The sequence below is a fragment of the Zingiber officinale genome, chromosome 7A (assembly GCF_018446385.1).
Source record: "Zingiber officinale cultivar Zhangliang chromosome 7A, Zo_v1.1, whole genome shotgun sequence".
NCBI lineage: Eukaryota > Viridiplantae > Streptophyta > Magnoliopsida > Zingiberales > Zingiberaceae > Zingiber > Zingiber officinale.
Window position 1 is genome coordinate 56,891,182 of NC_055998.1, and position 15,661 is coordinate 56,906,842.

Below are 15,661 nucleotides of genomic sequence, written 5' to 3' on the forward strand. Positions count from 1 at the left end.
CAGGTCATTTTATTTCTTTAGCCAAGTCACCATCACACATCTCTTGCCCCTTCCTGCTACTCCTCTAGTTTATCCATCCTTTACCTTTATCTGTGGTACAAGGAAAAGTATCTGTAAGCACTCAAGGCTTAGTGAGATCCTTTCCTACTCACAAAACCACATATCATGTAAAATCATCATATCATACATCATAGAAGTAACGACCACCCTTCTTACTACTACTACTCTCTAAGGATGACCGTTACTTATCTACTAACTCTACTTAACCGGTATAATTAAAATCCTCGAAGAAACCCTACAGAAAAATTTCGGCAGAATCTCCCCTGTACCGGTGACCATAATCATTAATACATGACATAATATACACAGCCACAAGCGGCTGGAACACATATCAATCAACCACACAGTTTATATATCAAAAAGAAGCACAATACCAAGGAAAAATCAACTCTAACGAATACACGATAAGACAAACCAAATAATAACATGCACAAGTTCTAAATACGTTAAACACTTAAACCAAAACATTCTAAATAAATTCTGGTTCAATCTCTTAGTCTACTCCATAGTCCAAACATCACACACCATCCGCGCCACCTTGTCGCATTCCTTGCTATATCTTTTCCTTTCCTATATCTGCAGTAAGAGAAAGTGCAATCTATAAGCAAAATTTGCTTAGTAAGCGCTATCTAACTCACAAAAACTCGATATGCATGTATATAAATAAAAAAAAAACATGCTAAAACTGAATGCTAACATGTAAAGCTACTCATGCTCATAAATAGCAAATAACAGTAAGCTAACTCATGCTCTTCTAATAGTAAAGAAACATACTGAAAGACTAAACATGTAAGACAAGTCTATACTATCATGCTAGCATAAAGAATTTAACTTACTGAATTCTAAACACTTTCTGATTCTTATTAAACTTACTTAAAAACTTATTCTTTAATACTTATGTGAAACTTATTTTACTTGTTCAAAAGCTTATACTTTTAATACTTCAAAATAGTAATCAACTTCTCTTGGGCCCGGCAACTGTGCTTTTACTTTTGTAACGACCCGACCCATTTGGCGACCCATTTGGCGACCCTCAGGTCGTCGACCGTCGACCGTCGGCCGTGCCGTTACTACTAGGTTATCTGAACCTAGGGACGACTATGGGAGCCCAACCCAAGGACAACTGAAAGTCCAGCACAGTGCCACTGATAAAAGTAAAATACTTGTTATCTTTTAATACTTCTATATAATGCCTCGACATTTTCTTTAGCACCTTGTGTGCCAAAATCCCTAAAGTCTTGACTTTGGGATCTACTTAAAGCCTTGGCCTTTTTCTTTCTTTTCTTTATCTTTCTTATACTTTTCTTTATCTTTCTTATACTTTTCTTAAACCCAAAATACTGTTAGGGTATCATTCGTATGCATCTATGAATGAAACTAACTATGTAACACATAACCATGCATAGAATACAAAAGAAACATATTCTGTCTAGTACAGATTTTCATCGTCTCTCAAACTTCCTTTCCATAATATGACTAATACACAGCTTATTTGGAATTCATTCAATAAAGATATTATAACTCGTAATCCATTTAAAATTCCAGAATTAGCCAAGCACAGATGTTATCCATATACTTGAATGGAAGTAGCATAACTAAACCTCAAGCTCAGATTCAACATAAGCAATTTATCTAAACCTCATGCTCAGATTTAATGTAAGCAAATTATCTAAACCTCATGCTCAGATTTAACATAAGCAAATTATCTAAACCTCATGTTCAGATTAAAGAACCTCAAATCTGTATACTCACCTCTGTCCTGATCAACCACAATTTCTTCACTGAATCTTATCCATATTGCTTTATCTAATATATGAAAAGTCCCTTTACATAAATCAGTACCTTCTGGAACACAGGCTTGATCTTTTCTATTACAGTAAGGAAAAATCTAAAATTGAGGTTCATGGCAGCATAACACGGAAATCTAAATCTGAAATGCTACTAAAGATCCAACTGAATCCTTCCACAACTAAACTTGTTCATACTCAACGCATAGTTCAACTATATAACTTGTTCACAGCCCATACGTTTACTAAGCAACAGAAACCTTCCTGCATCCTAAATTCTTTAACACAAATCTGCACTACTAAGAATTACATAACAATCCACTAACATAAACCTCAACATCAATGAAAATTGATTTACAACTTATTCCTAATTCTGAACATCAATATACTTAATCCTTACAACTTCTTTTCCCTCTCTAAGAATCACGGCAGAACCTGAAATCTGCAACAATCCTAAATCATCTAACAGCAACTAGTAAGAATCCATGTTCATAGCAATTCAGTGGCCAAACCACAGTAATTGAATCTATACCAAGCTGTAATAGTTCCAAAGCCAAGAAGAAAACTAATTCCCTAACAATCCACAATTCTTTACAACATAATCCATAAGCCACAAATACAAATACAACAACAAGAAGCAAGGATCATATCATGAGCAATAAGTGCAGCAATCGAAAACCTCCAAAATCTGTCCCAGTACATGCATAACGAATTTAAGAACATAACTCAAGAATACATCAAAACTCTCGGCAATAACATGGCAGCAAACAAAAAATCCCTAAATTAAGCAACAAGGTCGAAAGAAATTAGGCACAAGCTAAACAACGAAAACCCCTTTTCCCTTTTCTTTGAAGCACACGGCAACAAACAGATCCAAAAGCTGAAACGCCAGAAAATTCAAGCAAAGCTTCGGAAACCAGGAGAGGAATACAAAATATGCTTTGGAGCTATCTTACTGCAGGTGAGGAAGCTACTTACACTCGTGTTCTTGGACTTACAACCGGAAAAAGGTGGCTTCCAATACCCCTAGGGCTTGCAGAGGACTCAAGCTCTCGGCAATTCCTTCACCTCCACTTGTTCTCCTCGACAAGGTGATCACGATGGTAGAGAACCCTCTCGGATTAGGTCCTTGGCCGGCCGCCGGAGACGAGCCCTAGTTGCGGCTTTGTCGTCTTCGTTTTCGGCCCGAACAGAAACACCGCGCGCCGTCGCGAGAGGAGGAATTTTGAGAGAAATTTTTAGGTTTTAGGAAAAGGATTTAAATCTTATACTCAAGGTTATTTTCGTTTCCAACTATAGCTTAAATGGAATTTTTCTCCTTCTTTAATAAGAAACGTCCGCTGGAAGAGTTGGTTGGCTGTGTTTGACTGAAACCTCTGGTCACGGTTTCGAAACCTCAGCCGAGCGTTTAATTTCCCTTTTATTTTAACTGCTCTTAACTACTGCTTAAATGTATTTCATCCCATATATGTTCACAAAAAGGTTGTAGACCAGTTGGTTGGCTGAGCTCGATAAAAACCTGATTCGGGTTCGAAGTCCTGGGTTCAAAACCCGGCTACAACATGTATATTTATTATTATTATTTTTTTTAAACTTCTTTCTCTTGGTAAAAATACCAAACGAACTCGAAAAATAGCATAAAAATTCTCTAAAAATTTCTAAAAATCTCTAGAATTTTTCTATAGCATTTCTAAATATTTTTGAATTATTTTTGGGGCTTAAAATGAGGAAATTTGGGTCATTACAATTCCCCACACCTTATAAAAAGTTCGTCCTCGAACTTAGAATAATTCTAGATCTCTCTGTCTCATACCGTCCTTATGCTCCTAAATAATTTCCTCATGCTTCTGATTTTAAATAACTTTCACTAATGGTACTCTTTGTTCCTTAGTCTCTTAACTTCTCGGTCCTCTATCATTCATATCGAATCATATTCATTAATGGTCCTTGAAAGGCTTGTTATAAGGTCTTTGGAGACCATAGGAGCATTCGTCACACCAAATGGCATGACTACAAATTCGTAGTGTCCATTTCTGGTCCTGCAAACCGTTCTGGGTGCATCACTTCTTTTCACTTTCAACTGATGGTTCCCCAAAATGCAGGTCTGTTTTAGAGAACATTATTGCCCTCTTTAGTTGATCTAATAGATCATCTATTCTAGGAAGAGGGTACGTGTCCTTAACTGCTACTTTGCTCAGCGCTCTAAAATCTATGCACATCCGCATAGATCTGTCTTTCTCCTTAATGAACAACTCTGGAGCTCCCCGGGGTGAATGACTAGGGCGGATGAAACCCTTGTCAAGTTGCTCCTGAATTTGTTCTTGTAACTCTCTTAGCTCTGCTAGAGAAATTCAATACAGAGCTTTTGAAATTAGGCTGGTGTCAGGAAACAACTCAACTTCAAACTTTACTTCTCTGTTGGGAGGTAGTCCAAGTAGGTCTTCTAGAAATACCTCTGGATATTCATAGACTACCCGAACGTCTTTCTGCTTGGGTCTTTCTTGTTATCATTGTCCTTCTAGTTCTAATTACTTAACTGGGGTTTTCTGACTCCCCACTGTCTTGTCCTCTATCTTGACATCTAGTTATACCAAGGAAAAGACTTGACATCTTCTCTATCCTTTCTAATCATACATATTTGTATATGAATAAAGAAAATAGCAAAAACTCTTATTTGACTTAAGCGCTTATAAACAATTACTCTATACTACAAATAATAATAAAGGAAAGCAATAAAGAAAGAACTTAAATACTTTCTTACTTGAAGACGGCAAGGTTGGTGCTGATGTGTGATGCTGGAGAATGAGAACTGCTCTGATACCAACTGTAACGACCACCCTTCTTACTACTACTACTCTCTAAGGATGACCGTTACTTATCTACTAACTCTACCTAACCGGTATAATTAAAATCCTCAAAGAAACCCTACCGAAAAATTTCGGCAGAATCTCCCCTATACCGGTGACCATAATCATTAATACATGACATAATATACACAGCCACAAGCGTCTGGAACACATATCAATCAACCACACAGTTTATATATCAAAAAGAAGCACAATACCAAGGAAAAATCAACTCTAACGAATACACGACAAGACAAACCAAATAATAACATGCACAAGTTCTAAATACGTTAAACACTTAAACCAAAACATTCTAAATAAATTCTTGTTCAATCTCTTAGTCTACTCCATAGTCCAAACATCACACACCATCCGCGCCACCTTGTCACCTTCCTTGCTATATCTTTTCCTTTCCTATATCTGCAGTAAGAGGAAGTGCAATCTATAAGCAAAATTTACTTAGTAAGCGCTATCTAACTCACAAAAACTCGATATGCATGTATATAAATAAAAAAAAAACATGCTAAAACTGAATGCTAACATGTAAAGCTACTCATGCTCATAAATAGCAAATAAAAGTAAGCTAACTCATGCTCTTCTAATAGTAAAGAAACATACTGAAAGACTAAACATGTAAGACAAGTCTATACTATCATGCTAGCATAAAGAATTTAACTTACTGAATTCTAAACACTTTCTGATTCTTATTAAACTTACTTAAAAACTTATTTTTTAATACTTATGTGAAACTTATTTTACTTGTTCAAAAGCTTATACTTTTAATACTTCAAAATAGTAATCAACTTCTCTTGGGCCCGGCAACTGTGCTTTTACTTTTGTAACGACCCGACCCATTTGGCGGCCCATTTGGCGGCCTATTTGGCGACCCTCAGGTCGTCGACCGTCGACCATCGACCGTGCCGTTACTACTAGGTTATATGAACCTAGGGACGACTATAGGAGCCCAACCCAAGGACAACTGAAAGTCCAGCACAGTGCCACTAATAAAAGTAAAATACTTGTTATCTTTTAATACTTCTATATAATGCCTCGACATTTTCTTTAGCACCTTGTGTGCCAAAATCCCTAAAGTCTTGACTTTGGGATCTACTTAAAGCCTTGGCCTTTTTCTTTCTTTTCTTTATCTTTCTTATACTTTTCTTTATCTTTCTTATACTTTTCTTAAACCTAAAATACTGTTAGGGTATCTTTCGTATGCATCTATGAATGAAACTAACTATGTAACACATAACCATGCATAGAATACAAAAGAAACATATTCTTGCTAGTACAGATTTTCATCGTCTCTCAAACTTCCTTTCCATAATATGACTAATACACAGCTTATCTGGAATTCATTCAATAAAGATATTATAACTCGTAATCCATTTAAAATTCCAGAATTAGCCAAGCACAGATGTTATCCATATACTTGAATGGAAGTAGCATAACTAAACCTCAAGCTCAGATTCAACATAAGCAATTTATCTAAACCTCATGCTCAGATTTAATGTAAGCAAATTATCTAAACCTCATGCTCAGATTTAACATAAGCAAATTATCTAAACCTCATGTTCAGATTAAAGAACCTCAAATCTGTATACTCACCTCTGTCTTGATCAACCACAATTTCTTCACTGAATCTTATCCATATTGCTTTATCTAATATATGAAAAGTCCCTTAACTTAAATCAGTACCTTCTGGAAAACAGGCTTGATCTTCTATTACAGTAAGGAAAAATCTAAAATTGAGGTTCATGGCAGCATAACACGGAAATCTAAATCTGAAATGATACTAAAGATCCAACTGAATCCTTCCACAACTAAACTTGTTCATACTCAACGCATAGTTCAACTATGTAACTTGTTCACAGCCCATACGTTTACTAAGCAACAGAAACCTTCCAGCATCCTAAATTCTTTAACACAAATCTGCACTACTAAGAATTACATAACAATCCACTAACATAAACCTCAACATCAATGAAAATTGATTACAACTTATTCCTAATTCTGAACATCAATATACTTAATCCTTACAACTTCTTTTCCCTCTCTAAGAATCACGGCAGAACCTGAAATCTGCAGCAATCCTAAATCATCTAACAACAACTAGTAAGAATCCATGTTCATAGCAATTCAGTGGCCAAACCACAGTAATTGAATCTATACCAAGCTGTAATAGTTCCAAAGCCAAGAAGAAAACTAATTCCCTAACAATCCACAATTCTTTACAACATAACCCATAAGCCACAAATACAAATACAACAACAAGAAGCAAGGATCATATCATGAGCAATAAGTGCAGCAATCGAAAACCTCCAAAATCTGTCCCAATACATGCATAACGAATTTAAGAACATAACTCAAGAATACATCAAAACTCTCGGTAATAACATGGCAGCAAACAAAAAATCCCTAAATTAAGCAACAAGGTCGAAAGAAATTAGGCACAAGCTAAACAACGAAAACCCCTTTTCCCTTTTCTTTGAAGCACACGGCAACAAACAGATCCAAAAGCTGAAACGCAAGAAAATTCAAGCAAAGCTTCGGAAACCAGGAGAGGAATACAAAATATGCTTCGGAGCTATCTTACTACAGGTGAGGAAGCTACTTACACTCGTGTTCTTGGACTTACAGCCGGAAAAAGGTGGCTTCCAATACCCCTAGGGCTTGCGGAGGACTCAAGCTCTCGGCAATTCCTTCACCTCCACTTGTTCTCCTCGACAAGGTGATCACGATGGTAGAGAACCCTCTCAGATTAGGTCCTTGGCCGGCCGCCGGAGACGAGCCCTAGTTGCGGCTTCGTCGTCTTCGTTTTCGGCCCGAACAGAAACACCGCGCGCCGTCACGAGAGGAGGAATTTTGAGAGAAATTTTTAGGTTTTAGGAAAAGGATTTAAATCTTATACTCAAGGTTATTTTCGTTTCCAACTATAGCTTAAATGGAATTTTTCTCCTTCTTTAATAAGAAACGTCCGCTGGAAGAGTTGGTTGGCTGTGTTTGACTGAAACCTCTGGTCACGGTTTCGAAACCTCAGCCGAGCGTTTAATTTCCCTTTTATTTTAACTGCTCTTAACTACTGCTTAAATGTATTTCGTCCCATATATGTTCACAAAAAGGTTGTAGACCAGTTGGTTGGCTGAGCTCGATAAAAACCTGATTCGGGTTCGAAGTCCTGGGTTCAAAACCCGGCTACAACATATATTTATTATTATTATTATTTTTTAAACTTCTTCCTCTTGGTAAAAATACCAAACGAACTCCAAAAATAGCATAAAAATTCTCTAAAAATTTCTAAAAATCTCTAGAATTTTTCTATAGCATTTCTAAATATTTTTGAATTATTTTTTGGGCTCAAAATGAGAAAATTTGGGTCATTACAATAGAATAAAGGACGCTCATATCATCATATAAATAAAACATATCATATCATGGCATGAATGTCAATAATATCGTAACATAAAGTAACAACATGTTATGCATAAATCTTATCATGGTATAAGTAACATCATATCATAGCATAAATCATATCATAGCATAAGTAATCATCATATCATGGTATAGATTATATCATAGCATAAGAAATCATCATATCATGGTATAGATCATATCATAGCATAAGAAATCATCATATCATGGTATAGATCATATCATAGCATAAGAAATCATTATATCATGGCATATATCACATCATAGCATAAGTGTACATCATAGCATAAGTGAAAGCATCATGACATTTCTTTTCATAGCATCAAGGCATCATATCATAGCATAACTGTAAGCATTATTTAACATCATATCGTAAGCATGGATACAAGATGTCCTTTAAAACATGGGAAATGTCATGTGCAATATGCTTTTCAAAACATGATTTATGTCATGTGTGAGATGTCTTAAAATAGTATCATATAGTACTTGAAAATAATCTCAACATGAAGGGGCCCGGCTTAGTACCACATACATACATAATGTGCGCATCCTAAGTAGACCCAAGGTAGCTAGTCTTGAACCTACTAGGAACTAGACCCGTAGCTCGGCCTAGGGGCATGTAAGGAGCCCACCCTTTACTAGGCCCGTAATTCGACCTAGGGGTGCATAAGGAGCCCACCCTTTTGGTACAAGCCATTCAAAGTAAAATACATGTCATATCATATCTTTATCATTTCATAACCTATTCGTGTCATTCATAGCATATCATATTCATGTCATTCATAGCATATCATATCCATGTCATTCATATCATATCATGTTCATGTCATTCATAGCATATAGCATATCAAGTTCATGTCATTCATAGCCTATCATGTTCATGTCATTCATGTCATTCATAAGGTATGCATAAATGGGCACATAGCCATGCATACTTGGGCACATAGCCATCATATTTGGGCACGTAGCCATCACATTTGGGCACATAGCCAATATAGGTATCATTCTCATGCATGGTTCATAAGCATACTTAAACGAGCATATATAATATATCATGGAAGGAAAAGAAAACATAATCATGCATGGATCACGAGTTAACTTTTCCTAATTCATATCATGGCAAAGGAAAGTACATAATGAGTCATAATTTGGTCTAAATCCTCAACCAACTAAGGGTGGCCGAAACATGCATAGGCCCACTTAGGTTGCATGAAATCATATAAGCATATGAACCCAAATTCATTTCTATAACATTTATCATAAAGAACATCATGAGCATATTTGATTTAGGTTCTATGCTTCCTAGGTTTAGAAACCCACATTGGCCGAAACATACAAGGTCCAAAACTTGGTTACAAATAGCATGTAAACATGTGAACCCTAAAAAATTTCCATGCATTTATCATAGGCAACCACATGAGCATATTAGATTAAAGTTTCAAGCTTCCTAAGTCCATAAACATAGGTGGCCGAATGCCACAAAACATAGGTTCTAAGCATGTGAGTACCCTATAACTTTCATAGCATATCATAGAGAAGAACATAAACATGTTACGGTTCAATTTAGGCTTGCCTAAGCCCTACATTTCACTTGACCGAAAGTTCACCATGTGAAAACCTAACCCTAATCAACATGAAATCTCAAGTGCATTATGTTATCTTCATATCCTTTCATAAGGTAAAACATAAGTAAGCTAGATTTGAAGTTGAGCCTCCTTAAGGTATTTAATCCATTCATGGACGAAACCCTAAGGTAAGGTCCTACTAGTTCTAAGCAACATACAAGTATAAAACATCAAGAGAACATACATAACATGGAAAACTTCATACTTGATACTTCTTCTAGGATTTTTCAACCAAATACAAGCATGTGAGTACCCTATAAATTTCATAGCATCTCATAAGAAGAACATAAACATGTTAGGGTTGAATTTAAGCTTGCCTAAGCCCTACATTTTATTTTGGCCGAAAGTTTACCATGTGAAAACCTAACCCTAAGCAACATGAAATCTCAAGTGCATTATGTTATCTTCATATCCTTTCATAAGGTAAAACATAAGCAAGCTAGATTTGAAATTGAGCCTTTCTAAGGTATTTAATCCCTTCATGGCTGAAACCCTAAGGTAAGGTCCTACTAGTTCTAAGCAACATACAAGTATAAAACATCAAGAGAACATTCATATCACATCATAGAAGAGATCATAAGCATGTTAGTTTTTAAATTGAGCTTCCCTAGGGTTTTAAGTCTCTTCATGGCCGAACCCTAAGGTGGGGTTTTACCTAACTCCAAGCCACATACAAGCATGAAATATCAAGGTCATATTCATAGCATATCATGAGGAAAGAAAACTTAAGCATGTGGGTTTTGGTTTTGAGCTTCCATAAGCTTTACAAGTGTCATGGCCGAAAGTTCCCAAAAGAAACCCTAGGTTGTTAATCCATCTAAACTCAAACAAAATCATATAACAACTTGTACCACAGGTGAGGGGATACTCACCTCCTCTTGCTTGGTCTTTTCCCTAAGAGAAGATACCCTTTGTGAAGAGGAAGAAGAAAGCTTCTCCTTCTAGTGCTCCCTTTTGCTTCTCTTGCTTGTGAGAGATAGATCTTGAGGATCCCTTCTTGTGGTTTGGTTTTCTTAGGGAGAAAACCTTAGTTGGATTTTCGGAAAGGGGAGAGGGGATACTCTAGGTCACGACAATGGTGAGGAAAGGGAAGAAAAAAATGAAAACTCTTCTTTGTTTTTCCTCTTATGCTAGGTGGGAGTAAGAAGCAAAAGAAACTTTGCTTTCCCTTCTTCTTAATTCATCCTTTATTCTCTTAATGATGAAGAAAATGTCTTCATTCATCCCCTTAGTTCCTCTCCTCTTATTCCCTCTTGTATCTCCACGAAAATGGAAAAAGAGTGAGGAAGGAAAAGACAACTTGTCTTGCTTCTTAATCAAGAGAAGGAGGAAGAAAGCTACTTGATGTTTTCTTGCTTCCTTCTCTTAATCATACCTTTTTATCTTTATCTATAATTTCCATTCTTTATTCAACAATAACTTATGATGGTCTAGTGGTAATTCCATAATCCTTAGCTTAAGAAGGTTCAAGGTTCAATCATTGATCAATTCCTTTTCTTTTATATATTTCCTTTATCTTATCGTGAATCTTAGAGTTGTGGCAAGGATAACCAAGTTCATGAAGGAAGCATAGATTCTCTCTCCATACTATGAGTTCTATAAAAATCAAGTGGGATTGAAGGAAAGGATAGATTGATCAAGTTCTTCAAAGCCATCTCACTTTGACCAAATTAAACAGGGTTTCATCATTTTAATTCTCAATTTAACCAAATTTTAGTGAGTTGTGTCGATTTTCTAATCTAATCTAACTAATTTCTAGTTAATTTCTTTAAATCTCTCCTTTTTAAAAAACTTCTCAATTTTGTGAGATGATGATTGTTTTTTGAAAACAAAATGAGATAGACTATTGCCGATACTGATCTAACTCGGACAATCCTAGCTACATCATTGTTTCCCTTTATGTATATTTGAAAAGTTAAACAAAATATCATGCAATAGTATTTGGAGTGCTTTTACTGTGACTAGATTCTAGAAGTATGATGATCTCGTATGGACTGGCAAAATGAGATACTAGTTCATTACTTACTAGTTACCTGGACACTCATTGCAGAACCAATCATCAAGGCATTTTGAAGACAATGGTTCTGAGGAGATCGATCAAAGATCTGAGCCACAAAGTGTAACTTCCTATCTCCAAGGCACCACCAATAATCTTAGGTAAGTATCGATTATATTTTTCTCATACTTTATGTGATAGCCTTTGTCTTATCAAGAACGGATACTAACAATATCTGGTAGTACATCCTATGAAAATTAATTGAACAATCATATATTCCTAAATACTTGAACGTTAGTAATATGCTATGTTGATGTTGTAGCATTTTCGTTCCTTGAAGGTATTGCTTTCAATGGCATTGGCATAAACTTAGTTTTGTATCTTAGTTCTGTCCTTCATTGGCCTATTTCCTATGCAGACATACATAATCAATTAGTAGATAGGATGAGTGGTGCATCAATTAATCAATTAGTTTTGGTGCCAAGTTGCAATGGGTAATGAACATCTTTAATATCATTTTCAAATGACTATTTTAGTGAATTGTATGCACTAATTTTGTATTTGTGTATAGTTTCCATTGGAATTTGACTGTCATTAAACCTCATAAGGAGATTGTTTACATGTTGGATTCTTTAAGTCATCGCATTTGTGATGAAGATTGGAAATATGTTATGGAAATGTGAGTTTATATATGTTTTTTATTATGTATTTAATTTAGTCATAAAACACTTATATATCAACTATGTTGAATGTATATATGAAGGGCGTTAAGATTATTTAATTCGAACAATGGAAGGAAAGGAAGAAAGCATGTACAATGGGAAGTAATCAAGGTATGGGCACTTCTATTTCAATCAAATATTTTAATGTGTATATTTATCATTAACAATATGAATTGCCTTTAACGTAGGCTCCTAGGCAGCCAGATGCGAAACAATGTGGTTATTACATGATGAGATTTATGAGACAAATTATTGAAGAAATTGCAATGATTGAGGGGGATACACTGCCATCAATAGTAATATTATCTTTATCATCTCAAATAATTAGAAGTTATTTAGTTATTATTTTTTCCAATTAATTATATTTTGTTCTTTAAGATCATATAATTTATGTGTGTTCACAGTTCACAAAAGCGGAATACTCTCAAGAAGAAATTGATGAAGTGCACTCTGAAATAGATGAATGCATACAAGATCATATTTATGAATAGGTATATACATGAGTTCATCTTATTGCATTTGACAATGATAATATTCAGTTAAATTGAAACAAATTGGCAATGTTTCAACATAGGAAACCAGCGTCTATTTTTAGGATCTGCTATATGAAAATACTATATGAGAAGTTTAATTTAGAGTATATCACAACGAAGAAAATAATAAACCTTGTTAGCCAGTTGTTGTAATATACTTTACAAACTCTAAAGCTCTATATTACTGGAGACTAGCTAGACTTCTTGTTGTTGAATTGGATTAAAATCATGTGATTTTTATTTTCACAGGAAGTAAAAGGGTGTTTAATATTAATAAGACAAGAGCAGCTTATTAAGAAAAATAGAAACTCAAGTTGAGAAGGAATTTGAGCAATACAGAACAATTCAAGAACTATAATATGAAACTAAATTGTTTAGAATTTTGTATCCAGTATTAAGACTGGGTACCTAATTTGGAAATTATTGTGTTCAAGATTAAATTGAAAGAAATGTGATGTGAGAATCATTATGTGACCGAATGGTAAAAGGAGATCAGAAGTTAGCCAGATTGTAGAATTATAGTACTATAGAATCTGAATATAGAAGCTAATTTATAGGAATTAGAATTGAATTGCAAAATGGAAGGAGTTATAGGTTCATAAATTAGCAAATTAAGGAAACAATTGGAAAAGCACTTGGAGTCTGAGTTTTGGAACTAAAAACAGTGAAGACAGCATTTGTAGTATAGTGCAAATTCTATGCAGTGCAGATTCTGTGCAAGTCTTGTAAAGGCTGAGAATTGAATTGAAATGAAGGAAGTATACTTTAACTGAGAATTAATGAAATGTTTCCCTACGCATATATCTAAGGAAATCAAGCTCAGGTTTTGAGAACATTAGAAAAAAAAAATCAGCTTGAATAATATTGAGATTTTGAGATAAGTTTACTGTAATACAATGGAAACCAAAATAAAGTTTGTCTTATTAATTTGTTGTTGTTGTTTGTGCCTAGAAAGAAGTATTGTTATCATATTCAATTGTGTACAACATCTTTGTCATCATCATCTTTATGCCATTTACTCTGGGGAAATGACTTAACTTGCAATCATATGCTATTTACCTCAGGGAAAAGATAATGACCATACCCAAAAAGGAGAAGAAAAGAGAAGCTAGGAGGGAGGAGAAAGCACAGGGTGTTTAGAAAGCATATATAAACTCTGCATAATACCTCAGGGAAAAGACTGCAGTTCTCGATATGGTGTTTAGAAGATGCACAGGTAGAGAAGATTTGATCCAACAAAACAAGATATTTTAGACTTCATATATATGTGTGATATATTGTTATGGGTACTATTTAGTTTTGTAAACTTTTGTGATGTTTGGATGTTGATGTTTGGTACTTTAATGATGTTTGGAAGATGATGTTTGGTACTTTAATGAAATTTGCACTGGATGATGATGTTTGGATCAGATTGTAGGTTTTTGATATATGATATTTTGTAGATATATTCTTTAAATAAAATAATGGTTATTAAATGATGGAAAAAATTCAGTTTTTTATTTATTGTCAAAATATTGTATATTATACCCAAAGACATCAGTTTAAATATGTGAAACTGTTGTCAATGGCATTAAAAGACAAAAGTGAAAAATCATTGTCAAACTGATGTTAAATAACATTGTTGGCTAAAAAGACAACGGTTTTTAACCGTTGTCATTGGCTAAAAAGACAACGGTTTTTAGCCGTTGTCGTAGACAGTTCAAAACTGTTATTGAAGAGCCTATTATTAAAGGCATACGTTCAAAGACAACGGTGAACAACTGTTGTCAATGACAAGACAACGGGTTTTTACCATTGTAAAACTGTTGTCTGTCTTCAAAGACAACGGTTAAAAACTGTTGTCTTTGTCTTCAAAGACAACGGTTAAAAACTGTTGTCTTTGAGCACCCCCTTTAACAACACAGCCTTTAACAATAGTCCGAAAGGGGCTACGTCAATGGTGAAAAACCGTTGTTGTAAGGCTTTTTTCTTGTAGTGAGGGTGGCACAGCGTTTGCCTCGTACCACCCCGCAAGGGTGGCCCTACATGGCCACTCGCCTCGTGTGATTTCGCCCTTTTTTCTTGCTTCCCTCATGCAAGATTTCACCCTTTTTCTTAACTTTTCCTTTCCACATTCTTTCCACTTGGCTACCAGGATTCATAAACTCTAGTACTTAAGCCTGGAGGTCTAGAGTTTGAATCCTGGGGAAGGTAAAAATCCACTGCCAGGGGTGGAAAATCCTAGTGAGTAACGGCACGACCAAAATGTCGTCGGTCGACGACATTAGAGGTCACCAAATGGGCCGACGACATAAGAGGCCGCCAGTGGGCCGCCGCAAGGGTCACCCAAGAGGCCAAAGGGTCGGGTCGTTACAATAAAGAGGCGCCTTTTATTGTAACGACCCGACCCTTTGGCCTCTTGGGCGGCACTTGTGGCGGTCCACTGGCGGCCCCTTATCTCGTCGGCCCATTTGGCGAACTCTAATGTCGTCGACCGATGACCCTTGGTTGTGTCATTACTCACTAGGACTTTCTGTTGGAACCCCAAGGTTGTTTTGGTGTGAACAACAAGTTAAGTTAGGTCCTGTGTGTATTTAACCTTGTGTCTAAGTGTGCAGGAGCTTAGGAACACAAGTAGTCGAGTGGAAGACGCAGCTAGCGAGAAGGACGATACACTGTGC

General features: G+C 35.7%; 1 long non-coding RNA gene across 1 annotated transcript; it reads left to right on the forward strand.

The window, feature by feature from the left end:
* The first annotated feature begins 12,367 nt into the window (after nucleotides 1-12,367).
* Nucleotides 12,368-12,692, forward strand: LOC122000129. Its single transcript, XR_006116962.1, has 3 exons — nucleotides 12,368-12,425; nucleotides 12,510-12,579; nucleotides 12,657-12,692. It is a non-coding gene; the product is annotated as an uncharacterized LOC122000129 (long non-coding RNA).
* Nucleotides 12,693-15,661: the final 2,969 nt, after the last annotated feature.